At 30.6% G+C, this 21,649-nt stretch overlaps 1 long non-coding RNA gene across 1 annotated transcript; it reads right to left on the bottom strand.

Annotated features, from left to right (window-relative positions):
• Positions 1-489: 489 nt before the first annotated feature.
• LOC124937662 lies at positions 490-2,048 on the bottom strand. The gene is made up of 3 exons (XR_007099387.1): positions 1,722-2,048; positions 707-767; positions 490-600 (listed from the first exon to the last, which is right to left on the bottom strand). It is a non-coding gene; the product is annotated as an uncharacterized LOC124937662 (long non-coding RNA).
• Between the last annotated feature and the right edge of the window lie 19,601 nt (positions 2,049-21,649).

The following is a 21,649-nucleotide window of genomic DNA, read 5'->3' as shown; positions in this document are numbered from 1 at the left end:
ATTAAATCCAAAAATAAAACTTTAGAATAAGTTCCAATAACAATACTACAGCCAATCATCAATACTGTCAAAAGAAAAAACCAAATACAGAAGGATTAATTTTCTTTTTATAGTATTATAGTTCAAACATAAAAGTATATAACTGTCATACATTAGTCTTAGTATAAATAACAAATAAAATAATAAACATATAACATATTATTGTAAATATTATTGAAAATAATAAACATATAAGATATTCCTTGTCATATTGATTCTACATAAAACTTTCTATGAAAAATTTTGTATGTCAAAATCATATTTCACTAAGCTTTTCACTTTTCTCATTATTTAGTTTGGCAGCTTCACTTATAATTGGTAATAAAAACACAACTCATAGAAGGTAAAGAGAGCCTGGATGAAGCTAGCAAAATGAAACTCAATATTAATTATTGGTCTAATTTATTCAAGCACAAAATTAGATTTAGTAACGTTACAAAGAAATTCTTTTCTTCAGAAGACACTATTATGTACAAAAAAAAACGTGCAACAAAAAAAATGTACCTTATCAACAGCCTTCTCCAAATAGAATGCTTGATGATCCGACTAAACATATTTATTCTGTTCCAACACAAAGAGAGATCTTTCATTAGGATATATTTCGGATCTTTAGAACAATTAAAAATAAGAAGGAATAAAAAAATTTCATCAACTCTAAGCTTACAACCTAGTTCATATTGTGCATCTGGATCACCTATGCTGCAGCTTCAACCAATAAAGCAGCCCCTCTGTTTAAAGTAGACAAACTACTCAGTTATTTGATATAACCATGTCAACAAAAACAATTTACTAGGAGAGGAGTTAATAATCAGCTAAAAAGGGGAATGCAATTGTTATCACTTAAAATATAAAAAACATCAAGGAAGAAGTAAGACGACGAAACAAACAAAGGAAAAAGGTACAAGGTTTAAAGCTTGTTATCACTTACACAACTATACATGCCCCAGGTGTATGATATTTAAAATGTAACTTTGATAAAAAAAAAAAAGTATCTAGCTTGTGTATTTGAATTGTCAAACCTCCAGGGCTAACTCAAAATTCTCCTTTGTCATCTGTAATATCACAATTCAAGAATCAAATTGAATGTAAAGAAAAAACCTTCTTCATGCAAATTGATGGGAAATAATCTACTTTAATGATGACAACTACCTAATCCAAATTCAATTCATACCTAGTTATTAATTTCATTTGGAAACGGGATGTATCTAAATTTAGTTTGACCGAAATTCAGGATTTCATTGGAAGTTTCTCTAGCGTTCATATTCAAGACAAAAGTTTTTACAAATAGGACCATTGTAGTTAAATCAAGAGCTAGAGATGGGGGAAATTGAAAAAAATAGAGCATGAGTTCAAATTCAACCAAATTACTCACTTGGCCAAATAAGAGACCTCAACTCATACATAATGTCTAAAACCATATAAAATCATTGCATGCATTGATACTAAATTTGTGAACAAATAGATAACAAACATCAATAACCATGCTCATTATCAGCGCAAAATAATGATACCGTCCTCTACACAGTATAACCATGCCTCTACAAGAATCACAAGGACGATAGAGAAATCCACATAGTTAAAGAAAAAATCAATTTAATGAAATAAGTTTAATACCCTATCATGTACATGAAAGTGATGATAAAAATGGTGAATGAAAGTTTCTATCAAGACATTGAGTTTACCCATAGGAAAGGAATCAACTTTACGTCATTATAGTCCCAATAATCCCTTACTCCATCAACTTCCTTCAAAGAATTCCAACATTTGGCTATGTACTCCTTTGCCTTCTTGTTTCTACTGTGAATTCCTCTATGAAAGAATAATCAAATCTGACAGTGAAGATTTCACATATATATAGTCAATATTCAAATTCAATAACTGACCTGCTGAGTAAATCGATGAAGTATATTATTTTGGTCCCTAGCACTTTGCAAATGGATTTGTCACAGCATTGTTATCAGATTATGCAAATTCGGTCTCAATAACAAAACGAGTCAAAATCTTAGACGACGAATTGTCGCATTGTTAAAAAAGACTAATATATCTATCTATTTATCTATCTCTCTATATAAAACAGTTGGCATCTGTAATTGGGAAGATAACTATATCATTTGTTAAAATAATTGATTGTCATGAAAACTAAGGATGGAAACCACCTGAGCGATTGATTCGAGTCCGTGAGGAGGCGATTGCGTTTGAGGACTACAACTTAGGCCGTCCAACTTGGCAATTGCGTGTGAGAAAAGACGAATTACCGATTATAAGTGAAGTTGCCAAACAGAGTTTAATAATTCAAGTCAAAAAAATAGATGCAAAAGGAAAGGAGGTTCAGGTTAATGGTATGGAGCGGTTCCAAATTTATAGATGTTTGACATCAATAACATAATAGTATACCTAAACTTCCATTCTAGGACATGAAAGTTCACCAAAATTAATAAAAATCCGCATTGTATTTAACCAAAATTATTAAAAATCCACATTCTATTTAAACATGAACATAACTTAACTCATGTTCAATGTCAACAAATACATAACACCACTTTAGGGTTTGTAAATAGTGCATGCAATGACTAAAAACATCGCCTCCAAACGATGTACAATAGAAGGCGAGAAAGAAAGTGAAGAAGATAATATTATTTATATCGGGTGAAATTAGAATCCAATCAGATTTTCAAGCACCGATTAACTATAATCAAAATTCTAGCGAAGTTTTATTCCTCTAGGTATAAGGACCCGCGAAGCTACACAATCAATTGTTCAGCAATGTAAAGAAGATAGACATAATAATTGCAAGATAAGTATGCATTCAGAGATAGGCATGTAAATAAGTCGGGAAGAAGAATCACATACCTTGTATATTTTTACTAGAACTATATTGGGTTAAATTATTTTGACTAAGTGTTGAAATAGTTTGACAATTGGAATTTTGATGATGAAATGATGAATGGAAAATCTATGCGTCTAATTGTTTTTGATGCAGGTGTATCGAAATCAGATTTCATAAGACTTGGTTCTAATGAGGTTCATTATACCGAGTTGGTATTAAATGCATAGAGTTAGACGTGCAGTCTAACATGTGAGTGTTAGACGTGCAATCTAACTCGCAAAGTTAGACGTGTAGTCTAACTAAGCGATGTTAGACGTGCAGTCTAACTTGTGAGAGTTAGACGTGCAGTCTAACTAGTGAAATTAGACGTGCAGTCTAATAGACTCGTAAATAGACGTGTAGTCTAATAGAATCTTGATTAGACGTGTAGTCTAACTCGTGGAGTTAGACGTGTAGTCTAATGAATTATGAAAGTTAGACGTGCAGTCCAACTCCTTTAGACTAGTCTGAAGTAGAACCATAATTAGACGTGCAGTCTAACTCGTGGAGTTAGACGTGCAGTCTAATAGAAAGAAAAAGTTAGACGTGCAGTCTAACTGGTGAAAGTTAGATGTGCAGTCTAACTTGTGAAAGTTAGACGTGCAGTCTAACTCCTTCAGATTAGTCTGAAGTGATTGTAATTAAACGTAAGTCTAATCCCATTAGACCAGTTGGTCTAATGGATTCTGTTATTAGACGGGGATGTTTGATTTCATTAGACGAGGTCGTCTAATTGAAATACGTCTAATGCCTTGCTTAAGAAGTTGCTTGAAACTAGCACCCGTTTACCCACGTGCTATAGATGTACGCTACTCCTGCTCCACTTTCTAGTGAAGATCAGTATGATAGCCAAACACAACCAATCAACCAATGACACTTAAGCGAATATCCTTCCCATTACTTGTTTTGTAGGTAAATCTCTGGAGAACATTCAGCGCACTAACTGTTGTGTGCGGCCACGATCCTTGTATTCAGAGTCTGTTGAGTACTATGGAGGCGTTCCAATGGAAGAGTGCCACGTATCAATATGAAGATTTGACCGTTGGTACCTGTTCATATTTAAAGATTCTTAAGGACAACAGAAGAACGGTCTAGCCTTTCCTTACTTACTAGAATTACTGAGAGTGAAATTAATCGATATGTTCATTCTGTCAAACTGTTAGCTGCTTTCCTGATTGTACTGTGTGTTAATCAAGAGAGAGTTAGAATTAAAGCATCGTTTTAGCTGAATGATATTCATTATATTGTAAGTTGAACAGAGTCTGTTCTGTTCAACAATGAGTTATTCGTGCAAACTGTATTTGATTCAAAGCATATTACAGTGAATCCTTCCGGTGGTTGGAAGAAGGGGTGACGTAGGAGAGTTTCCTCCGAACATCCATAAACAAACTGTTGTGTTGTTCATTTTTGTCATCTTCTCATTTTTGATTATAAGCTTCGAACCTAAGTAAACATTTCCGCATTTGATTCTGTTTTAAGTGTTTACAAGGGTTTGCGTAGAATAAAAAGTGAATCAAATCCCTAACAAGATTTCTTTCAAACCGTTTTTCATAAGCCTTCATCAATCTCCAAACCCCCCGTCTCTATTGATAAAGTCGATCCTATCAATTGGTATCAGAGCTCTGTTTCTATTCTCAAGCTCTTTCCTGAAGAATGTCGACCATAACCAAAGATTCCAGTGCAACCGCCATTCCAACTTTCTCTCGAGAAAACTACATCGTATGGAAGAAAAGAGTTCGTGCTCATCTCTCTTCTCTTCATGATGATGTGTGGAGTGTCATCATAGAGGGTCCTATCAAGATCGATAAGGAGAAAGCTGACTGGACCAGTGAAGAAAAGAGGCAGAACAACCTCAACAACATGTCTCTTGATGTCCTAAACAGATCTCTCGATGACAGCATGTTTAACTACATTATCGAGTGCGATACTGCTAAAGAGGTCTGGGACAGACTCACCCAATTGTGTGAGGGCAAAGAGGAAACCAAAGAAAACAAGATCATGGTTGCCACTCAACTGTTTGAAAGTTTCAAGATGCTCTCTGGTGAAAGAATGAATGAGTTCGACACCAGATTCAGCAAGATCGTCTCCTCCTTATCCATCCTAGGCAAGACCTATAGCAACAGGGAGCTTGCTATCAAGGTCATGCGTGCTCTTCTAAGGGAATGAGACATAAAGACGATGACTATGAGGGAATCCAAAGATCTCAACAAGATCTCTCTCTTCGACCTGTTTGCTGATCTCAAGGCCTATGAGTTCGAGTTGAACTGTAGGATGGAAGAAGATCAATCCACATCCATTATCATTGCCAAAGCTCTGGTGACTACTGAAGAGCCACCTATAACTTTTGATGTGAAAATGGCGGCACAACAACTGAGCAGCGACACCATGTCTATCTTCGTGAAGAAGTTTGGCGACTTCATGAAGAAGAGCAACCTTAACTCAAGCTCTTCAAATTCCAATGATAATAAGAAATCAAAGGCTAATGTTAAATGTTATAATTGTGGTATTGCAGGGCATTACCAATCGGAGTGTAGGAAACCTAAGCGTGAAGATAAGAAGGATGATGACAAGGAGCTGAAGGCTCTCATGGCAGGAGATGGAAAAAACAAACGAAGCATCCATGACTCTTACTTCTCATCCAGTGATAGTGATGCCGAAGAAGTGGCTTGTTTTATGGCAAGAGAAGATGAAGAACAAACTCAGGAAACTGAGAGGAAGCTCAAGAATAGGAGGCTGAAGTTAGTAAGCCATGGATTATCAGATCTGAGGGGGAACCTTCAAATGACAAAGATGTCGAAGAAGAGAGTTCCTCATCTGAGGGGGAACAAGATCAAAATGCTAGAACTGTCAAGCCTCTACCATTTCCTGGGATTCATGCTGGTAATCTCTATGAGAATATTCTTCATCCTCTTCACAGTAAGGGTAATCTGTATGAAAGATTTCAGAGAGTAGAAGAAGAGCGGAATAAAACTGGAAATGAGTCTAAGAAGGATGAACCAGAGAAATCCCTGCAGATTCACACCGAAGTTAACCCTATTCAGAGCATGGCAGCAGATTCACAAGATAATTCATCCAATGAAGGATCTTCTATTGATGGTACCAAGCTCCTAAAGTCGATGACATCTCTGCTTAATTCTCTTCAAAAGAATGTGGTAACTCTGGGATCAAATATGGTAAAGATTTTGAAGACCCAGAAAGAAGACAAAAGAATTTGTGGAATATGTCAAAATCCTTAATGAGCTGGATAAGACACTGAAGAAGAATATGTATGAGACTCATGTCTTAAATTCAAGTTTCTCCAAATTTGAAAAACAGCTCTACAGTCGTCAATCGGAAATGATGAGTCTTGAAAGACAAATCAATCTTGATAACCATCGTGAGATCATGGAATCAATGGAATTATTAAAGAATTAGCTAGTTGAAATTCAAGGAAGCATGAGAAGAACAGATGTTGAAAGACTAGAGTATGCCGACTCCATTGCAAGGAAATTTCAAGAGAAAGAGAATGCGAAAGCTGATGCTGAAAAAGAACAAACTCGTATCACTCAAGGTGAGCCCAGTAGAAGAGGTGACGGTGTATCAATCGGCACCAGATCTAAGCGAGCGCCAATGAACGATGAAAATCCAAGGCCAACTAAAAGAGGTGAAGTTCGAAGCGGTGGTGATCGCGGAGGCCGAAGCATTAATGGTGGTCGTAGTGGGCAATCTGGTAGTGATCAAGGAGGTCATACCAGTGGCGGTGATCGTGGTGGGAGATCTAGTGGAAGCGGTCGTGGTGGTCGCGCTCTTCCTTCCTTTTGCAATCTATTAACCGGTCAAGAGATGACGGGTGAAGGGATGAGCTATGAAGGAACTCGTTTTCCTATCGATCCTCGAGTGAAAAGGGAAGAACAATAATCTCCTTTCTCCTACTTTGTTAAGTTTTAAACTATGTTTCTTTGACTATGTTTCTGAATATTGGTTTTTGAAAATGGTTATGTGTGATGGATGAACAAGTTTTACCCTACATTTATATGATGAATGTTTAATTTGTTATCTATACAAAGTTTCAATCTCATCATCAAAAAGGGGGAAATTGTTGGGTCAAATTATTTTGACTAAGTGTTGAAATAGATTGACAATTGGGATTTTGATGATGAAATGATGAATGGAAAATCTATGCGTCTAATTGTTTTTTATGCAGGTGTATCGAAATCAGATTTTATAAGACTTGGTTTTAATGAGGTTCATTAGACCGATTTGGTATTAGATGCATGGAGTTAGACGTGCAGTCTAACTTGTGAGTGTTAGACGTGCAATCTAACTAGCGAAGTTAGACGTGTAGTCTAACTAAGCGATGTTAGACGTACAGTCTAACTTGTGAGAGTTAGACGTGTAGTCTAACTAGTGAAATTAGACGTGCAGTCTAATAGACTCGTAATTAGACGTGCAGTCTAATAAAACAGTGATTAGACGTGAAGTCTAATAGAACAGTGATTAGACGTGCAGTCTAATGAATTATGAAAGTTAGACGTACAGTCTAACTCCTTCAGACTAGTCTGAAGTAGAACCGTAATTAGACGTGCAGTCTAACTCGTGGAGTTAGACGTGCAGTCTAATGGAAAGAAAAAGTTAGACGTGCAGTCTAACCGGTGAAAGTTAGACGTGCAGTCTAACTCCTTCAGATTAGTCTGAAGTGATTATAATTAGACGTAAGTCTAATCCCATTAGACCAGGTGGTATAATGGATTCTGTTATTAGACGGGGACGTTTGATTTCATTAGACGAGATCGTCTAATTGAAATACCTCTAATGCCTTCTTTAAGAAGTTGCTTGAAGCTAGCACCCGCCTACCCACGTGCTATAGTTGTACGCTACTCCTACTCCACTTTCTAGTGAAGATCAGTACGACATCCAGACGCAACCAATCAACCAATGACACGTAAACGAATATCCTTCCCACTACTTATTTTGCAGATAAATCTCTGGAGAATATTCGGCGCACTACTTGTTGTGTACGACCACAATCCTTGTATTTAGAGTTTGTTGTGTACTATGGAGGCGTTCCAATGTAAGAGTGCCACGTATCAGTATGAAGATTCGACCGTTGGTACCTGTTCATATTTAAAGTTTCTTAAGGACAACGGATGAACGGTCTAGACTTGCCTTACTTACTATAATTACAGAGAGTGAAATTAATCGATCTGTTCATTCTGTCAAACTGTTAGCTTCTTTCCTGATTGTACTGTGTGTTAATCAAGAAAGAGTTAGAATCAAAGCATCGTTTTAGCTGAGTGATATTCATTATATTGTAGGTTGAAAAGAGTCTGTTCTGTTCAACAGTGAGCTATTCGTGCAAACTGTATTTGATTCAAAGCATATTATAGTGAATCCTTCCGGTGGTTGGAAGAAAGGGTGACGTAGGAGAGTTTTCTTCGAACATCCATAAACAAACTGATGTGTTGTTCATTTTTGTCATCTTCTCATTCTTGATCATAAGCTTCAAACCTAAGTAAACATTTTTGCACTTAATTCTGTTTGAAGTGTTTACAAGGGTTTACGTAGAATAGAAAGTGAATCAAATCCCTAACAAGATTTCTTTCAAATCGTTTTAATAAGCCTTCATCAATCGCCAGACCCCCGTCTCTATTGATAAAGCCGATCCTATCAAACTATGAAAGTGAAGCTGAAGTATACGAATGAGTTTGTATCGTTGAATGCTTATCTGAAAGAGATGAAGAAAAAGTAAACTGGAAGACAGAACTACAACTTGCAAATTCCAGACTATCTTTTCCTATATTAACAAGGGTAATCCACATTCATAGAATCCATGTTCTCAGTCCCATAACCATATAGCATAGACACAGTCCTAAAAGATTTAGGATTAGAAGACATACATGTGGGGGGTTTAGATTTTAATTTCGAAATACCTTTAATGGTTATAGATGGATCTTTGCTTTCATGATCCAGTTTAGTGATATTGATAAGGGATTTCACTGCACACATTTCCTCATTTCCTTCCCAGATCTGTAGGTGCTTATGGGTCCAAGTTGGAAACCCTCCAAATCAACAACGTTATTCTTGTGGCCAACCATCCGATTAAGATGCCTCTCAAACGAACAACTCAAGAAAATGTGGATTATGATCTCCACAACAGGTTAGTCAATCAATGCACAAGAAACACCATGCACTTCAACGAAGGCTAATAATATGTAATGAATCAGACCAAGTTTCTCAAGATTCATTAATCCGCACACAGCAGGTAAGAATTCTAAACCGGTATACCAACTAAAAGGAACAATCTGAAACTATAGTCTATTCTCAATGTATGGAGGCAAATTCAGTAGGAAATTCATATCATTTCCAAAAAGATGGTGAGAGCTGGAATCGCACAATGACGAAGCACCGATTAACTATAATCAAAATTCTAGCCAAGTTACATTCCTCTAGGTATAAGGACCTGCGAAGCTACACAATCAATTGTTTAGAAATGTAAAGAAGATAGACACAATCAATGCAAGATAAGTATGCATTCAAAGATAGGCATGTAAATAAACCGGAAAGAAGAATCACTTACCTTGAATTAATCAATGCAAGATAAGTATGCATTCAGAGATAGGTATGTAAATAAACCTAGAATTTTGGTAGCAGAAAGAACAGGGCGTGAAAGGGCGTGAAAGAGTGGTAATGCTTTACATAGAGGGAAAAAAAGAAATTAGAATGAGGTGAGATTAAGATTTATTGGGAGGAAAAAAGAAAAGAATTGGGCTGAGGTATAATTTTATAAAGAAGGGGAATTGGCTGAGAGGGTGGTTACTAATTAATAAAAAGTTTATAAGTTAAATTTTTATTTTTAAATTTAATTTATTTTTAATTTATATTATTTTTTATTTAATTAAATTTAAATAATAATTAATTAAAAGATAGGTGTTAATAAAAAAATATAATGTTATAAATTTTAATAATTATGTTATAAAAAGTTAATAATTATATTTTAGTTTAAATAAAATTTTAAGTCAAATTTAATTTTAAAAAAATTAAAATATTGAAATAAAATATTTATAAAGTTAAAAAATAAAACATAAAGAATATTAAAATTGAGTGTAGTTAAAATAAGATCGTCAAACTATGTTTATAAAAGAAATTAATAAAAAAAATTAGTTAAAATTGAGTGTTAGTTAAAATTGAGTTGTAAATGTATGAGGGTTGACAAAAGTTTTTCTTCTTTTTATTTTTACCGATAGTTGAAGGTATGTTTTGTTGTAGTATATATATATATATTTAAAATTCATCTTTTTTTTCCTCTAATTTTATATTCGGTCATATTTTGATATTTTAATTACTTATTTATTTATTTTTACAAAATAAGTTTATAATATTTTATTTTTTAATATAAATAAAGGTTTTCCCCAAAAGTTATATAACGTTAAATAAATTTGTATTTCAAATATTATATTAAAAATAAATTAGTTGACATTTCATTTGAATCAAACTAAAATTCTATATATTTAAAATTATATTATATATTTAGAAATTGAGTACAAGTTATATAAAAAACTGACATATACAAGTCTATTTGAAATTAATATATATATATATATATGTCAGTCTATTTGAAATTAATATATATATATATATATATATATATATATATATATATATATATATATATATATATATATATGATAAATATTTTTTAAAATTATATAATTTCACATATATTAATATAATGAACTTTTACTAATTATTAAATTTTGTAAATTATAAATTAATAAATATATTTTAAAATTATATAAATTATGTGTGTGTATGTTATTAATAATAATATATATAGTTTTAAATTATTTATAAACTAAAAAATGAATAATAAGAAAATAGTTAAAATTTAATAAGAAATAATAATTAAAAGTTAACTAATAAGACAATACAATGAAATAAATTTAAACTTAATGTATCAATTTTTTATTATTTAAATTTTGAAGAATTGTTATTTAAATAAAAAAAAAAATAAGTTGTTAATAAATTATTAAAATAATTTATAATATTAAATAAAATAAAATTTAAATTGTTTTAAATTGTCTTAAATTTAAATAGTTTATAAATAAATGCTTAAACATTTTTAATTAAAAGATAAGATTTTGTTGATGTTGAAAAACAATATTTAAATTTATTATCATTCGATTTTAATAAAATATAAATGAGACGCACAGACGAAGAAGCTTGTGAGGAAAATAGTAAATTAACGTGAATAAATATAATTAAACGAAGGACTAAATAAACTAATTTTTAGTCCAGATAATTTTTAATAATTCATTTGTGTGAAAAAGTATTAAGTTATAATATATAAGTTGAAAATGATTTTGAGTTAATGTTAGTTTTTTATATTTATAAAATAATAATTTATAAATTTGTGACCTATATTTCTTTTCTAATTTCTAAAAAAACAAAAATTAGAAGTCTCTTTAATTTTAAGCTAACTTGTCAAAAAGACTTAAAACTAGGGGTGAGTCGGTATAGTATACCTTAATGTTTTATCAATATTTTATATCTTACCGCAAATTTTGATAGACAAAATATGCATACATTTACCTTACATTGATTTCGGTATACCTTGATTTTGATATACCTTAATGTCAGTATACAAAAAATTCATACATTTACATTACCTTGATTTCGATATACCTTAATTTCGGTATAGTATCGTTAATATACATTTGTTAACTAAAAAACATATTAACTTGAAAAAAATCAATCTCGGTAAGGTAGAGATGATATATATTTAATAATATTTTAATATAATAATATTTTAATATTATTGAAAAATTATATTTTATAATTAACTTATATAAATCTATTTAATTATTTCTAAAATTATATATATATATTTAACTTATAAATACTATTTCTGTATATCTCGATATACCCAAATTTTAAAAATCTCATACTTTTACCGTACCAATAATTTTGGTAAACCGATCATTAGTTCCCACCCATGGGGGAATGAAATCCGACAAATAAATCAGTTAATAAAAGAATAGAAAAAGTTGTTATGTAGGCTTTTATTTACTGAGGGTTCGAATCCCTCTCTTTTCGTACATTTCCTTAATGTACCGATATTACTAACTGTAATGTCTCAAATAGCCATACTTATTGCAAGAAACAAAATACGAAATAAAAATAGATCAATTTTTTTCATTCCCTTTCTATGAGAAAATAGAATATTTTCTAAAAGTTTATGCTAAGGATTTTCAGGCCTTTTATGGTTGTTCAAGTTTTAAAAGTTATGCTCAGCGAGAGACACATCTTATACCATATTCGACTAAATGGATATTTGTGTTATGATACAAGTCTAAGTTTTCGAAAATGTAGAGTATCTCCATTACTTAATAAAACAATCTTGTCAATATCAGTATAAATGATTTTTCCCTTGCGTTTGGCTATAGGAGTACACCCTATACATGTATCATAAATTTTTACTGAATGTGACATTGGTTCTATCCATTTTTGCGTTTGTGCTTCATAAAAAGAAGTAACAGGTTGATGAATCATTACTTATGGAGTGTAAATTCAACACAAGTCTTTATTTGTGGCTTTCTATTTTATTTTTTTTCAAAAATAAAAAATTAGATCAACGTGTTATTTCTTCAAGAGAAGCAAGGTTTTTTCAAGTATATCCAATTTTTCTTCAAAATCTTGGTATTGGTAATTAGTATTAACAAAAAAAAACCGGTCGAACTACCAAAAAAAGCATGGCTAGTCATTATCAGACAATCACTTATTCACAAACCCCGTGTGGGGCTAATCGTTTTCATTTCCCATCTCATAGAAAACCCTTTTCGATCCTCCTAAATTGCATTGATTTATCCGAAAGATTTAATTTCAATTGGAATTTTATTATTCACCATGTACAATATCCCCGCTAAGCATCCATGGCTGAATGGTTAAAGTTTTTCTTAGTTTAATTAATTTCTCATGAAAGTAAAAAAGAGATAAAGTAGTCTTGTGTTGATTGTCCTCTAAATGGAATTTTTTTTCTTCCATAAGTAAAAATGTATCATACTTACAATTTTTTGGTATACCTTAAAAATCGATATTTTCGATATATTGCGGTATGATATTTTCGATATACCTTTTATATCGGTAATTTTTTTCACCCATAGTCAAAACTCATTATTTGATTTATTTATTAATAATATAATTATTTAATTCAGAATAGCATATTCATTAAAGAAAAAATAAAAAATTAGTCAATTTCTTTATTATCTCAAACTTTAACCTTTATGTTTATTATTTTTTGTTATAAGTATACGTAATCTTAGTATTATATATAAAAATAAAATTAAAATTAAAAAAAAAAGTCAAAGCTAATAAACATTTAGCTTTTTTATTTTGGTGATTTTTGAATTTTTTTTTAAAGTTGAAAAAAAAACTGGGACAATATTTATCACTTAACGTGCTCGAAGACCTAAGTGAGAATATTCATCTCTTGTTGCTCTAGGCGAGAAGAGAGTATAATTTTTGTTTTAATTAAAATTTAACAATCACTTCATTTATTTAATTACTTTTTTAATTTATTAAAATATCAAAATTATTCTTTATTAACCAAAAAAAATAAGAAAATATAGTATTTTGGTATATTAAATCCCAAAAACTGTTTTTATTTTTTTTATTTTCATCAAACAGATTATTTTTTTAAAAAAAGTCTGATAAAACCAAAAAATTACTTTCTCAAATCAATGAGTTCTCACTAATAAATATTTTTATAATCTTAGTATGTTCGATGAAATTAAAAATTAAGATCTAAATATATAATAATTTAAATATTAAAAGGTAAAAAATTGAATTAATAAATAGAAATATTTTAAATATTCAATATTACAATTTATTTGATAATACCATTAATATATGATAAAATACCAAGTTATTATACCTTATATAATAATTATATTAGTTAATAAATAAATATATAATTTAATATATTAAATAAAATATAATTAAAATAAATATTATATTTTGTTAAATATAATAGTTAGTTTAACTTTTTCTACTCTTAAAATAATTTTCATATTTTAGTTTATTATTTTCAGAGAAGCGATATGAGGAGAAAAATTGGAAGAATAATGAGAAAGAAAATGAACATCATGTTATTGGCTGAAAAAATGAGTAAGTATGAGGAGAGAGAAGAGAAAAAATTATTATTTTTTCAACCAATCAGATTGCGACACGTATCCTTCACTCAAATTCTCTCCCTATCATTTATATTATTTTTAATATGTTTTCACTAAGTTTATAGTAACTAGCATATATCCCGTGCATTTGCACGAGTAATATAAAAAATCGTGAAAAAAATATTACGGTAAAATTTTTATGGGCGGGTCAACCCACAATCCGATCCAAGTATCCATTTACTCTCACATATATCCAAATTAACCACAACTCTCGACCCAACAATCCGGACACTTTAAAAATTAAGCATCATTATATATATATATATATATAGATTAGTTAGTTAAAAAGTTGAACTTATATTGTTAAAATGTCACGCGTTTATCAAATTTTGGATTAAATTTAAATTATAAAGTGTTATTAGCTTAGTTGGTTAAAAGGTTGTATTTGTTTTGTTAGGTTGCAAGTTTGAACCATACCTATATCATTTTTAATTTTATTTTTAGCCGTTTTAAGTTTATGGGCGGATCAACTCACAATCCGACCCAAATATCCATTTACTCTCACATATATCCAAATTAACCACGGCTCTCGACCCGGCAATCCGGACACTTTAAAAATTAAGCATTATTATATATTTATATAGATAAGTGATTATAAATATGTTTTATTAAAAAACATATTTATTTTAAATAAATTCTTAATATATTAAATTAAGTGATAAATGAAATTATCAATAAATTATATATATATATATATTATGTATATATTATGTACTGAATATGGATGAATAATAACAAGAAACAAGAGACCCAACACCATGGCCAAATTCTCTTCATTCACAATCATCATTGGCCATTTTTGTATCATGTAAGTATGCACATAATAATCCTTAATTAGTTCTTCTTATAGCATGTAAACTGATAATAACAACTTTGATGATCATTCTTTTACAATAATAGTACTTGGATTAATCCTTATGAAGACTCAAGGTTTACCACAAGAAAATTTTAACATCGGTGAATGGTTAGAGGACAAATGCTCAAAAATTGAATGTGTAATTAGGTGTAGAAAGATTAATAAGAATGCATTTGGAGTATGTACGCGTCTTATTAAGTCTAATTACGTCTTCACGTGCTCTTGCGTTTTTAATGAGTAATTTATTTATTGTTATTTTATCTCTTAAATTTTTTTCATGTAACTTTTATCATCAAATAATATATTTATAAGTCAAATGGTTAAAAATTAGCTACGGAGGCATAATAATAAAAGATGTTATAAGTATTACTATTATTTAATTCACTGCGATCTTATAATTAATTCAACAAATAAAAACTCCAAAAATATATATTTGATTGTAATAAAACTATAAACTAAATATAATTCAAACACAATATTCAATCTTGATTTTCAAGATAGCAAAAGCCACGAATTCAATTTTCATTTGTATCGTCTTAAACTCATATAAAATTTCTACCTTACAAAAAAAAAAAGTAACAACAAACCTACAGATTAAATTCTACAATTGAGGACATTGATTTTTTCTTTTGATGATATTTTGGTTATTATAAAATTACTAGCTTTCTATAATAGATTTCCAACTTTTGTTTCAAATCTACGCAATTTTATTAGTAGCCTTGTATAATAGAATTTCAATTTTAGTTTCAATTCTATTGCAATTTTGTTACTGGATATTATATTAAATTTATCAATAATAATTAAATACCAAATATTTAAAGGCCTATGGATAAACAAAAATGTATAATAAAATGTAAAGAGTATAAATTTATAATTTATTTATGGATAAAAATAAGAATCATTTATAATATATATATACATGTGTTACAATGGGATTTGTTATAATTAAATTTAAATGAATATATTTGTATAAGTTACAAATAAATAGAAAACATATAGTGTAAATATATTATAAATATTGAAAAGTATTTTGGTAATTAGACTCTTAATTAAGGGCGGTTTGTAGAGGTTGCTGGCAATGCAAAATGGTGAGGGCAATAATGCTAAAATGGCATTCATTCTTTTGTCTATACAAGTGTGCCTTATGCACATAATTTATTTAAACATTTGTTTAGAATTATAAGTGGATAAATCCCTTAATTATAAGACTAAATCCCCTTATAAATTTTCTTCCATTATAAATTTTCTACATATTTAAGAAAGTTTTTATACTTATTTTAAAGAATAAATTATTTTATATTTGTAGCTGAAATAATATTCTTATATGTTCAAATATAGTGTAGTTAATCACACAATGAAAACATTTACAAAAAAAAAAACATAAATATTCCACAATTACAAAAAAAAAAATTTATAATAAGACAAAAAAAATCACTCATAAAATTATAGTCAAAATAAAAAACAATAAAAAAGACACGAGACAATTCAAACTTAGCTAGTTAACGACAAACTTCAATATTTATTCTATACCAAAAATGCAAAAACAATTCACACTATAAAAATAATACAAATTCACTAGTAAAAACTAAATCAACAACGACTAAATTTAGCGACGGTACCATATTACTGTGGTATTGTAACACATTTGTCAACCCTAGGAACACCACAGCTTAATGGTGTGTCTGAAAAGAGAAATATGACTTTGTTAGACATGGTTCGATCAATGATGAGTTTTGTTAATCTTCCGGTATCCTTCTGGGGATATGCCCTCACTACCATTGTACTAACACTAAACAGGACTCCATCAAAAATTATAGACAAAACTCTATATGAGATATGGACTGGAAAAGTTCCAAAGCTATCTTTTTTAAAAATATGGGGATGCGAAGCTTATGTAAAACGTTTACAAACAGATAAACTTGCCCCAAAATCCAATAAATGTTTCTTTATAGGATAACCAAAAGGGAGTTTTAGATATTATTTCTATAATACAAATGAGAAAAAGGTTTTTGTTGCAAGGGATAATGTCTTTTTGGAAAGAGAGTTTCTTTTCAACAAGTCAAGTGAGAGAAATATTCATCTTGAAACAGTTCAAGAGGATGAATAACAACAAACTCAACAAAAAGATGATTCTAATAATATCGATGATGATATGATTAGTTTTGATGGCCTAGGACCTCAAATCATCCAAGAACCAGAATAAGAGGATCTGTAAATTGTTGTGAATCACATTACGGATTCAGTTGTTGAACAAGTTGAATCCAATCGTAGATCGGAAAGGAAAAAGGTTATGCCAAGACGTTACAATGATTTTAACTTAAATGTAAGTCTTGATGTTCTTATTTTAGAACATAACGAGCCTTATACATATAATTAAGCATTGATGGGTCCAGACTCCAATAGATGGCTTGAAGCCATGAGGTCCGAAATAGATTCGATGTTTGAAAATCAAGTATGGGACTTGATAGATTTTCCAAATGGGGTTAAACCCATAGGAAGTAAATGGATTTTTAAACTTAAAAATGACAGAAATGGAAATGTATCTATTTACAAGGCAGGATTAGTTTCCAAAGGTTTTAGACAAATTCATGGTATTGACTATGATGAAACATTTTCACTAGTTGTTATGATTAGATCCATTAGAATAATCCTAGATATTGCTGCATATTATGACTATGAGATATGGAAAATGGATGTCAAAACAACTTTTCTAAATGGTTTTTTAGAAGAGAATGTGTACATGACACAACCTGATGGTTTTGAAGATCCAAAACATGCTGGAAAGTATGCAAGCTTAAGAAGTCTATTTATGGACTTAAGCAAACATCCAGGAGTTTGAAACTTTCGATTTGATGAAAGGATCAAAGAATTTGAATTCATTAGATGCGAAGAAGATTCTTGTGTTTACAAGAAGTTTAGTGGGAATAAATTAGCATTCTTAGTTTTGTATGTGGATGACATACTACTTATTGAGAATAACATTCCGATACTAGAGTCCGTTAAAGAATGGTTAAAGAAATGTTTCTCAATGAAAGACTTAGGAAATACCGAGTACATATTTGGAATCAAGATCTATAGAAATAGATCTAAAAGGCTACTTGAATTAAGTCAAGGAACTTATATTGATAATATTCTTGAAAGATTCAAGATGCAAGATTTTAAGAAGGGGTTTTTACCCATTCAACATGATGTATATCTTAGTAAGACGCAATGTCCTAATACACCTTTGAGAAAATGACCAAGATTCCATATGCTTCTGCTATATGATCTATCATGTATGCCATGATATGTACAAGTTCAGATGTTGCATATGTTTTGAGCATGTGTAGTAGATATCAATCAAATTCTGGAGAAGTATACTAGAGTGCAGCTAAGAATATCCTGAAGTACTTAAGAAGGACCAAGGATGATTTCTTAGTATATGGGGGAAATGAGAAATTAATTGTGCAAGGCTATACTGATGCGAGCTTTCAGACTGACCGGGATGACTTTGAGTCACAATCGGGTTATGTCTTTATCCTTAATGGAGGAGTTGTGAGCTGGAAGAGCTCTAAGAAGGATACAGTAGCAGATTCCACAACAGAAGCTGAGTACATTGCTGCTAGTGAAGTAGCAAAGGAGGCCGTTTGGATAAGGAAGTTCTTTGATGAACTCGGTATTGTTCATAACATTTCAAGGCCTATTGACATCTATTGTGACAACAATGGTGCCATAGCCTAAGCAAAGGAACCGAGTTCGAGCTCCAAATCTAGACATGTTATGAGGAAATATCACCTTATTCGCCACATCATCAATATGGGTGATATTAGGATGTGTAAGGTGTATAGTGATAACAACATTGCAGATTCATTGACTAAACCTATGTCTAGACCCAATCATGAAAGTCACATTAGGGCTAAGGGTCTCAAGCACATTGGAGATTGACTTTGATTTTGCTTTTGTACTAATTGAGCTTTTATAAGTGTTTGACACTAATTCTATATTTGACTTAATAATTTTATGATATATGATATTTAATTCTTTTTTATATATTGTTCTAATCAATATTGAATAATATGTCTAAATAATTCATTATTAACAAATGAGATCACCTTAAGTGTTATGGTGAATGAAACCTTATTAAGCGAAATGAAGTTTTGAATTATTAAAAGTCTATAGTTCGAAATTATCAAATGGACATAGATGATTTTATGTGTAAGTTGACTAATAGTGTCAATTTTCATGGGCTATAGGGTCATGGAGGTGTCTAGTCATTTACATATATGTGTATGGAGGATACATGTAAGACTGACCGACTTAAGAATCTTCAAAATTTGTAGAATTTTAAGTAAAACCATGTTTAGTAGATTTCTCAGACATGAGTATGTTATGGTCTCTCTTGATAATTGGTATTTTTTGACACTGTTAAACACTTTCGTAAAATGGAGTTATAAAAACAGTTGTTGGGATTGCTAAAAATTGATATGGGTGATATTAGGATGTGTAAGGTGCATAGTGATAACAACATTGCAGATTCATTGACTAAACCTATGTCTAGACCCAATCATGAAAGTCACATTAGGGCTAAGGGTCTCAAGCACATTGGAGATTGACTTTGATTTTGCTTTTGTACTAATTGAGCTTTTATAAGTGTTTGACACTAATTCTATATTTGATTTAATAATTTTATGATATATGATATTTAATTCTTTTTTATATATTGTTCTAATCAATATTGAATAATATGTCCAAATAATTCATTATTAACAAATGAGATCACCTTAAGTGTTATGGTGAATGAAACCTCATTAAGCGAAATGAAGTTTTGAATTATTAAAAGTCTATAGTTCGAAATTATCAAATGGACATAGATGATTTTATGTGTAAGTATATTGTAAGTTGACTAATAGTGTCAATTTTCATGGGCTATAGGGTCATGGAGGTGTCTAGTCATTTACATATATGTGTATGGAGGATACATGTAAGACTGACCGACTTAAGAATCTTCAAAATTTGTAGAATTTTAAGTAAAACCATGTTTAGTAGATTTCTCAGACATGAGTATGTTATGGTCTCTCTTGATAATTGATATTTTTGACACTGTTAAACACTTTCGTAAAAGGGAGTTATAAAAACAGTTGTTGGGATTGCTAAAAATTGAGTGGGAGCAATAGTCATACAAGACTGGAAAAATCCTCCTACTTCGTGTATAACATGATACATTGGAAATGAATGGTGTCTCGGCCACTTAAAGGGTAAGAACTGAAAATGCATGGCCATGCTCTGATAGATTACTTAAATCATCCATTTTATTGATAGTTCGAACTCAAAGTTCAAGAAATATATTTAATAAAGGGTATGAATGTCACCATATCATCAAATAAGACATTAAGAGACAAATGTATCTTAGATTGCACACTTGTTTAATGACAAGTGGGAGATTGAAAGAAATATGTCATTTAATTTAATGTGCAATGACTAAACCTGGATAAGACAATTAACGGTGATAATTTAATTCGATTATGTTAGGAGTCGCAGTGCTTTTCTAGAAGAGAACTATGATTAATGAGGTTAAACTCATATCTATTATAATTGGGTCCTATGAGGTCACACACTTAGAGTTGGCAGAATAGATTAATGGGAATGAAATCCAATTATTAATAATATATTAGATATTATTAATAGTTAGAAATAATATATAATATTTTATTTATGAAATAAAATAATTAACCATGGTAAATTGATTGTGGAAATGTGATATATCAAATTAATTATGAATATAATGATTTGAAATAGATTTTATTTAGGAAATAAAACGTTTATCATAAATATTAATTGCAAAATGGAGGAATGAAAAAAGATGGTCTTTTGGTTTTCTTTTGCCCAGACTCTCTAATTTAACAGCTTAAAATAGGGATCTGGGAGATGTGCATAGGTGATTGAAAAATTCTTTTTTTTCCCATAAGCAATTAGATTTCTTCTGTTGTTCCTTCGTCCTAGAAGTCGAAGTCAACTGAATCTTGACGAGCTCGTGTGGACCAACTAGAGGAGCAACACGTGGGGCTCTCAACCTTTATACTACAAGATATATCGAATTCACGCATCAAATGTATCACCTTTTCGATAATGCTTTTAATTGCTAAATGCATGAACATCCTGAATAGATGTTAAGATATGATCTTATTTTCCACAACATACATCTAATGAATATCAACACTCTTTATTTTGGCCTTCATTTGTCTACATCCTCTGTTACATCCCTCTTGGCTTAGACTGATGCTGACTGGGGTAGGTGTCCGGAAACATGTCGTTCGGCATCTGGCTACTATGTCTTCTTGGGAGATAATTTAATCTCTTGGTCGGCTAACAGTGTCGGCCCAATATGTTTGAAGGCATTGTGCGAGATAGTAAATGCGGCCCTAGGTACTCCAAAAAAAGAAAAACACCAAAATTACAAACATAATATTATAAATAAATATCTACGCATACCAACGATTAAGATCACAATAACAAAAAGATAAAAAAAAATTAAGGCAAATTTTATAGTAAAGCTTATTGAATTTACTTCAATAACAAATGCTCTTGTTACATTGTTTTCAAAAGGAATGACCAAAAGTCTGAAATCTATTACAAAGACACGACATGCAATACAATTCTACTAGAATTTTACCAATTTGAATCAGCCAATGCAATATTATTTTC

Source organism: Impatiens glandulifera, chromosome 5 (genome assembly GCF_907164915.1).
Source record: "Impatiens glandulifera chromosome 5, dImpGla2.1, whole genome shotgun sequence".
Taxonomy (NCBI): Eukaryota; Viridiplantae; Streptophyta; class Magnoliopsida; order Ericales; family Balsaminaceae; genus Impatiens; species Impatiens glandulifera.
This window is presented reverse-complemented; position numbering and strand designations above follow the sequence as displayed.